We start from the raw sequence: 8117 nt of genomic DNA on the forward strand, positions 1-8117 counted from the left end.
ATCTTTGTGTATGGGTAAGAGAATGGACGAGTTTCATTCTTCTACATATCGTTGTCCAGTTTTCCCATCATCATTTATTGAATAGACTGGCTTTTTTCCACTGTATATTTTTTTCTGTTTTGTCGAAGATTACTTGCCCATAGAGTTGAGGGTCCATATCCAGGCTCTCTACTCTGTTCCACTGGTCTATGTGTCTGTTTATTCTTTTAATTAATTAATTTATTTTCAGCATAACAGTATTCATTATTTTTTCACCACACCCAGTGCTCCATGCAATCCGTGCCCTCTATAATACCCACCACCTGTACCCCAACATCCCACCCCCCCACCAGTTCAAACCCCTCAGATTGTTTTTCAGAGTCCTTAGTCTCTCATGATTCACCTCCCCTTCCAATTTACTCCAACTCCCTTCTCCTCTCTAACACCCGTTGTCCTCCACGCTATTTGTTATGTTCAATTAGCAATAATCGCGCCTCGGATAAACCTCATTGGCTACGATACTGCCACTGCGCAAAACTTATTTGTTATGATCCACAAATAAGTGAAACCATATAATTGGCTCTCTCTGCTTGACTTATTTCACTCAGCATAATCTCTTCCAGTCCTGTCCATGTTGCTACAAAAGTTGGGTATTCATCCTTAATGATGGAGGCATAATTCTCCATAGTGTATATGAACCACAATTTCCTTATCCATTCGTCCATTGAAAGACATCTTGGTTCGTTCCATAGTTTGGCGACCGTGGCCATTGCTGCTATAAACATTGGGGTATAGGTGGCCCTTCTTTTCACTACCTCTATATCTTTGGGGTAAGTACCCAGGAGTGCAATTGCAGGGTCATAGGGAATTTCTATTTTTATTTTCTTGAGGAATATCCACACTGCTTTCCAAAGAGGCTGCATCAACTTGCATTCCCATCAACAGTGGAAGAGGGTCTCCCTTTCTCCACATCCCCTCCAACACATGTTGTTTCCTGTCTTGTTAATTTTGGCCATACTAACTGGTGTAAGGTGATATCTCAATGTGATTTTAATTTGAATCTCCCTGATGGCTAGTGATGATGAGCATTTTTTTAATGTGTCTGATAGCCATTTGTATGCCTTGATTGGAGAAGAGTCTGTTCATATCTTCTGCCCATTTTTTTTATATGACTGCCAGTTTTGTGTGTGCTGAGTTTGAGGAGTTCATTATAGATCCTGGATATCAACCTTCTGTCTGTACTGTCATTTGCAAATATCTTCTCCCACTCTGTGGGTTGCCTCTTTGTTTTCTTGACTGTTTACTTTGCTGTGCAGAAGCTTTTGATTTTGATGAAGTTCCAAAAGTTTATTTTCGTTTTTGTTTCCTTGGCCTTTGGAGACATATCTTGAAAGAAGTTGCTGTGGCTGATATCGAAGAGGTTACTGACTATGTTCTCCTCTAGGGTTCTGATGGATTCCTGTCTCACATTGAGGTCTTTTATCCATTTTGAGTTTATCTTTGTGTACGGTGTAAGAGAATGGACGAGTTTCATTCTTCTACATATAGCTGTCCAGTTTTCCCAGCACCATTTATTGAAGAGACTGTCTTTTTTCCACTGTATATTTTGTCCTGTTTTGTCGAAGATTAATTGACCATAAAGTTGAGGGTCCATATCTGGGCTCTGTACACTGTTCCTCTTGTCTATGTGTCTGTTTTAATGCCAATACCATGCTGTCTTGGTGATCACAGCTTTGTAGTAAAGCTTGAAATTAGGTATCGTCAGGCCCCCAGTTTTATTTTTGTTTTTCACATTTCCTTAGCGATTCAGTGTCTTTTCTGATTCCATACAAATTTTTGGTTTATTTGCTACAGCTCTTTGAAGAATACCGGTGGAATTTTGATCGGAATGGCATTTAAAGTATAGATTACTCTAGGCAGTATAGACATTTTAACAATGTTTATTCTTCTGATCCAAGAGCATGGAATGGTCTTCCATCTTTTTGTGTTTTCTTCAATTTCTTTCATGAGTGTTCTGTAGTTCCTCAAGAATAGATCCTTTACCTCTTTGGGTAGGTTTATTCCCAGATATCTTATGGTTCTTGGTGGTTACTAAATGTAATCGATTCTCTAATTCCCCTTTCTGTATTTTCATTGTTAGTGTATAAGAAAGCCACAGATTTCTGTACATTGACTTTGTATCCTGCCACGTTGCTGAATTGCTGTATGATTTCTAGTAGTTTGGGGGTGGAGTATATTGGGTTTCCCATATAAAGAATCATTTCATCTGCGAATTGAGAGAGTTTGACTTCTTAATTGCCAATTTGGATACCTTTTATTTCTCTTTGTTGTCTGATTGCTGCTGCTGCTAGGACTTATAATACTATGTTGAACAAGATTGATGAAAGTGGGCATCCTTGTCTTGTTCCTGATCTCAACGGGAAGGCTGCAAGCTTTTTCCCATTAATGATGATATTTGCTGTGGGTCTTTCATAGATAGATTTGATGAGGTTCAGGAATGTTCCCACTATCCCTAATCTTTGAAATGTTTTAATCAGGAACAGATGCTAGATTTTGTCCAATGCTTTTTCTGCATCAATTGAGAGAACCATGTGGTTCTTCTTTCTTCTCATATTAATTTGTTGTATCACATTGATAGATTTACGAATGTTGAACCATCCTTGTAGCCCAGGGATGAATCCCACCTGGTCATGGTAGATAATCTTTTTAATGTACTGTTGGATCCTGTTTGCTAGGATCCTATTGAGAATCTTAGCATCCATATTCATCAGTGATATTGGTCTGAAATTCTCATTTTTGGTAGGGTCTTTGCCTGCTTTGGGGATCAAGGTAATCCTGGCTTCATAGAAAGAGTCTGGATGCTTTCCTTCTGCTTCAATTTTTTGAAACAGCTTCTGGAGAATAGGTGTTATTTCTTCTTTGAAAGTTTGGTAGAATTCCCCAGGGAATCCATCATGTCCTTGGTGCTTATTTTTTTGGGAGGTTTTTGATCAGTGCATCAATCTCGTTACTAGATATTGGTCTATTCAGGTTGTCGATTTCATCCTGTTTCAATGTTGGGAGTTTATAGTTTTCCAGGAATTCATCCATTTCATCTAGGTTGCTAAGTTTATTGGCATATAACTGTTCATAATAACTTCTGATGATTGTTTCTACTTACTTGGTGTTCGTTGTGGTCTCTCCGTTTTCATTCAAATTTTATGAATTTGGGCTTTCTCTCTTTTCTTTTGGATTAGTGTGGCCAATGATCTTATTGATTCTTTCAAAAAACCAGCTTCTAGTTTCATTGATACGTTCTACTGTAACTCTGTTTTCTACCTCATTGATCACAGCTCTAATCTTGATGATTTCCCTTCTTTTATGTGGAGTTGGTTTGATTTGTTGTTGATTCTCCAGTTCTTTAAGGTGTAGAGACAGCTTCAGTGTTCTGGATTTTTCAATTTTTTTTGAGGGAGGCTAGGATGGCTATGTATTTCCCCCTTAGGACCGCCTTTGCTGTATCCCATAGGTTTTGGACCAAAGTGTCTTCATTCTCATTGGTTTCCATGAATTGTTTCAGTTCTTCCTTGATCTCCTGGTTGATCCAAGCATTCTTAAGCAAGGTGGCCTTTAGCTTCCAGGTGTTTGAGTCCCTTCTGAACTTTTCTTTGTGACTGAGCTCCAGTTTCAAGGCACTGTGATCTGAGAATATACAGGGAATAATATCAGTCTTTTGGTATCGGTTGAGTCCTGATTTGTGACCCAGTATGTGGTCTATTCTTGAGAAGGTTCCATGTGCACTTGATAAGAATGAGTATTCTGTTGTTTTAGGGTGGAATGTTCTGTATGTATCTATGAGGTCCATCTGTTCCAATGTGTCATTCAATGCTCTTATTTCTTTATTGATTTTCTGCTTCGATGATCTATTTCTGAGAGAGGCATGTTAAGATCTCCTATGATTAATGTATTCATATCAATATGACTCTTTATCTTAACAGTTTTCTTAAGTATTTGGCTGCTTCCATATTGGTGGCATGGATATTTACAACTGTTAGATCATCTTGGTGGATAGTCCCGTTAAGGATTATGTAGTGTCCTTCTGTATCTCTGACTACAGTCTTTAGTTTAAAGTCTAATTTATCTGATATGAGAATCACTAACCCAGCTTTCTTTTGAGGCCCATTGACATGAAGAATGCTTCTCCATCCCTTCACTTTCAGTCTGTGTGCATCTTTAGGTTCAAAATGGTTCTCTTGTAGACATCATATGGATGGGTCCTGTAGTTTTATCCAATCTTCGACCCTGTGCCATTTTATGGGCACATTTAGGCTATTCACATTGAGAGTGATTATTGATAGATACGTTTTTATTGACATCGAGTTACCTTTAAGGTCTTTCTTTCTGTAGATTGTCTCTATATTTCTGTTCAATGCTATTCTTAGTATTTTTACTCTTTTATAGAACCCACCTTAATATTTCCTGCAGTGTCAGCTTGGTGGTTGCATAGTCTTTTAAGCCTTGCTGGTTTTGGAAACTCTTTATCTTTCCATCCATTGTGAATGTCAGTCTTGCTGGTTATAGTATTCTAGGCTGCGTGTTCTTCTCATTTAGTGCCCTGACTATATCTTGCCAGCCTCTTCTGGCTTACCAGATCTCTGTGGACAGGTCTGACGTTATTCTGATGGGCTTCCCTCTTTAAGTAAGGATCCTCTTTTTCCTAGCAGCTTTTAAGAGATTATATCTACTATTATAATTCCTCAATTTTACTATCAGGTGTCGTGATGTTCTTTTGGAATGTATAATCTTGGGTGGAGACCGTTCAGACTCTAGTATATGAATGCTGGTTCCATTCGCGAGATTGGGAAAATTTTCATGAAGGACTTGTTCCACTCTATCTTCTAGAATTATTTCTTTCTCCTCCCCTTCAGGGATTCCAATAAGTCTGACATTGGAATGCTTCATGGTTTTTGCATATATATATGCAAATTTTGTTTCAGGCTTCCTCCTGATCCTTTCTCTCTATCTGTTTTCCTCCAGATCACGAATTCTATCTTCTGTCTCAGTTACCCTGCTTTGAGAGAGTTTAGATTAGATTGAAACTCATTGAGAGCCTTGTGAACCTCTTGTGAACAAATTTGCATATATATATGCAAATAAAGGAAGAACCTCGTCAAAAAGAACCCCATGTGTAAGATTTATATGCTATCAGGACAAACACAGAAACACTGGTGGAAGAACATGGGAGAGTTCTTATAAATTCTCAGTGTGTGCAAGGAAGGTTGTTTTGATTCTTCTTGAATGTATCTTGATATCCTTGTTAAAGGCCTCAAATTTCCTAAGATAAAGGGGATTAAAAATTGGTTTACCTATAGGGATAGTATTGATTGGGGAAACGGGATTACTTTGAAGTTTATCTCTATATGAATATTAGAGGATAAAAATAAAAAGGAATAAACTAGACTAAACTTAACTAAAATTTTAAAAAATGGAATTCAAAAAATAAAAATGCAAAAGAAAAACATAGGTGTATGTATCAAAAAGTTCATGTTAGAAGGGTATTATGGAATTTGATGTACTGTACAGCTCACTGTGATGGTAAAAAGTTAAAAAAAATTACCTATGTGTTAAAAAAAATAAACGGAATAGTGGGAATGAGTGAACAATACAAGTTTTCCTATAAAGTAGTGGTTGTTCTCTTGTAGTCTTTTTTTCTTTCTTGGTTTGTTTTCTGGGGGAGGGGACTGCCACGTGGGTTGTCAGTCAATTATGTTTCCTGAGTTAAGTCCTCCCGCCCTCCTCAAGGGGGTGGGCTCTGAGGAAACTGTTTTTTTCAGGCTTTTGTTCTCTGCCAGTTTTTATGTTCACTTTTTTTTTTCTCACCTTGACCGCCTTTGATGGTTTTTGTAGTTTTAGAGGAAAACAAACCACACCCTGATCTCCCTCTCAAAGAGAATTCTCAGCCTGGGTGCAGAGCCTAAATAAGTTCCCCCTTAGTCGCTGGCAGAGCAGTTTCCAATTTGCAGACCCTGGGGGCGCAGGATCTTTTGCTTGTACTCAAAGCCAAGGCAGTGGCGGCTGTCTGGGAGCTCCCGACTGCCAGAGAGGTTCCAAGCAGCAATGGCACACTGAGATTTTCCCACTGGCCCGGGCTGGGAGTTCCTGGTCTTGTTGGGTCTAAGAGTGCCCGGCTTGTGCGCACCTCTTTCAGGGGCAGCTATGGGTCACTCGCGCATCTCCGACACTGAGAACGGGGCGCAGGACCGAGAGCACCAGGCTGGGCTTTTGTACACCTCTGTCAGGGGAGAGTTTGGGGCATGCGGCTTAGGCTTTGAAACAATGGCGCAGCTCAAAGAGTGCGGGCCGTGCCTTTGTAACTCTCTCAGGGGAGCATGAGGCACGTGCGCGCATATCTCAGGCTTTGTAGTAGGTCTCGCGCGTTCTGCCAACCGGTGTGGCTCCCATCCCCTCACAGAAGCCAGAACCCATGCATTCTCAGGTGCACTGGCGGCTTAGGGACCAAGACCTGGTTTCTCTGCCACACTCTCTCTGCCTTGGCTCAGGGGAGGCTGTCCTGGGACCGGGGACTTAAGCCCCTGTCCCTAGCCACCCCGATTCCCATGATTTCCCCCCAGGATCCTTTGCTCTTTTGGAGTGCTTTCAACCAGTCTCCAAGTTAATGCTGGTCCCCGGACGCAGGGCACTCTCGCTCATATTGGGGTATTACTTTCCAACTGGTCGCCTCTAGTGGTTCCCTCCCCCTTTTGTTTATCTTCTGATATCAGTCCTCCTGCCCGCTCCACTTTACCTGCCCACTGGCGTCTTCTGCCGCTGTAGAGATCCAGACGTGTATAATTCTGATTTCAGGCTGATTTCATGGGTGAATGGAGTTCTTTGGTAGGTAATCAGCTCACTTTGGGGTACCGGCTGAAAAGGCACGTCCTCCTACACCCCCACCATCTTGTCCCTACTTAGTAGTCTTTAAACTTCAGCAACCTCCCTTGGCCTGCTGTGACTGATAAACTCCTCTTTTTTTAATTTTTAATTTTTTATACACGTATATTTTAATCCCCAGGGGTACAGGTCTGTGAATCGCCAGGTTTACACACTTCACAGCACTCACCAAAGCACATACTCTCCCCAATGTCCTTAACCCCACCCCCCTTCTCCCAACTCCCCTCCCCCCAGCAACCCTCAGTTTGTTTTGTGAGATTAAGAGTCACTTACGGTTCATCTCCCTCCCAATCCCATCTTTTTTCATTTATTCTTCTCCTACCCACTTAAGCCCCCATGTTGCATCACCACTTCCTCATATCAGGGAGATCATATGATAGTTGTCTTTCTCTGCTTGACTTACTTCGCTAAGCATGATACGCTCTAGTTCCATCCATGTTGTCGCAAATGGCAAGATTTCATTTCTTTTGATGGCTGCATAGTATTCCATTGTGTATATATACCACAACTTCTTTATCCATTCATCTGTTGATGGACATCTAGGTTCTTTCCATAGTTTGGCTATTGTGGACATTGCTGCTATAAACATTTGGGTACGTGCCCCTTTGTATCACTACGTTTGTATCTTTAGGGTAAATACCCAGTAGTGCAATTGCTGCGTCATAGGGCAGAAATAAACAATTGGGATTTAATCAAGATCAAAAGCTTTGCACAGCAAAGGAAACAGTTAATAAAATCAAAAGACAACTCACAGAATGGGAGAAGATATTTGCAAACGACATATCAGATAAAGGACTAGTGTCCAAAATCTATAAAGAACTTAGCAAACTCAACACCCAAAGAACAAATAATCCAATCAAGAAATGGGCAGAAGACATGAACAGACATTTCTGCAAAGAAGACATCCAGATGGCCAACAGACACATGAAAAAGTGCTCCATATCACTTGGCATCAGTGAAATGCAAATCAAAACCACAATGAGATATCACCTCACACCAATCAGAATGGCTAAAATCAATAAGTCAGGAAATGACAGATGCTGGCGAGGATGCGTAGAAAGGGGAACCCTCCTACACTGTTGGTGGGAATGCAAGCTGGTGCAACAACTCTGGAAAACAGCGTGGAGGTTCCTCAAAATTTTGAAGATAAATTCCTCTTGATAAGGAATCCCGGAGCCATAACACAGCATTCTGCCTTCCCTATAGAA

The 8117-nt window shown here is 40.7% G+C and overlaps 1 pseudogene; it reads right to left on the reverse strand.

Annotated features, from left to right (window-relative positions):
* Window positions 1-438: 438 nt before the first annotated feature.
* On the reverse strand, window positions 439-518 carry LOC122905674 (annotated as a pseudogene).
* Between the last annotated feature and the right edge of the window lie 7599 nt (window positions 519-8117).

Source organism: Neovison vison, chromosome 4 (assembly GCF_020171115.1).
Source record: "Neovison vison isolate M4711 chromosome 4, ASM_NN_V1, whole genome shotgun sequence".
Taxonomy (NCBI): domain Eukaryota; kingdom Metazoa; phylum Chordata; class Mammalia; order Carnivora; family Mustelidae; genus Neogale; species Neogale vison.